A 1,299-nucleotide genomic window follows, 5' to 3' on the forward strand; every position below is an offset into this window, starting at 1 on the left:
ATAATATCGCATAGTTAAAATTTTAAAATCAAAAGCAAATAAATAAATATAAATAATAAATAAATAAAAGTTGAACCATTAGTTAAGAATATTTTTCCGAAAATAAGCAACCCTTTCTTTGTTTAAATTTCGGATATAAATTTTTTATTATTATCGACCAAATTACAATATTTCACAAATTTATAAAATCATTTTGACTGGTTAATATATGGACAACAATAATTTAAATTCTTAAAATGTTTATTAAGTCACATGATTTTTCAAAGATAATTCTCGCATTTAAACGCATTTATCATCGAAAAAAAATGCCATATTTTACTATTGCTGAATAATAAAAATGATTATCCCCCTTAAATATTTGGGAAGATCACGTAAATCTTTTTTGCGTAATGGTCTCCACAATATCATTTTGATTTCTTATTATAAAAAGAACGATTGTCCATTATCCGCTATCTACCCGTCGTCTCTTTAATATTATAAATAAATTAGAAAATGTTATTTAAAACAAGTAAGATTGAATATTATTTAATGAAATCCTGAATCCTGTTGATCTGATTCATCTGCAGTCAATCGGGTAACGGTTGATATTTTATTCCATTTAAGTATTTAACCAATTTTCCCGGGGTTATTTTGAATCTTTGACCGCTAACAAGGTTAATAAATTTTAATATTAGATAAATTAATTTATTATTATTTATTTATTTACTTTATTATTTACAGCATTTATTTTAAAACGAAACATTCGATAATAAACAATCATATCATATTTCTTTTGTAAAATGTTTTTTATTATTTAAATTCATTAATGATATTTAAGTTAACGATTTAAGGAATTTTTTGATAATTAACTCCGATTATAAATTACTCCCAATTACCAGGAAAAGAAAAAAAAAATACGTATTTACCTTTTTTTGATAGAGATCTCTCACAACTCCTTTATAAATCATCCTGTTTCATAAGGAATTATTGATTAATTCGTTTAAACATATATATATATTTGAAACATTTATTAGTTTTATTATATTAAACCCATAATGAAACCAAAAAAAGTGAACAAAATATACAAAATATCCTGTAGATTAATAAATTTTATTTTGATTGGTTCAAAATCCTTTTTTTTTTAGGAGTTTCCTTGGCAATTATTATAATTACTCGTCAAAACACTTGTTTATATTGTGTAACTACATGACCCTTTAAACCCACGATCGACCATAATTAATACTTCAAATATGGAAATATTGAATACATATCAAAGAGATATCTATAACACAACACGATATTTATTTATTATTGTCGATT

Source organism: Rhizophagus irregularis, chromosome 32 (assembly GCF_026210795.1).
Source record: "Rhizophagus irregularis chromosome 32, complete sequence".
In the NCBI taxonomy this organism is placed as follows: Eukaryota; Fungi; Glomeromycota; class Glomeromycetes; order Glomerales; family Glomeraceae; genus Rhizophagus; species Rhizophagus irregularis.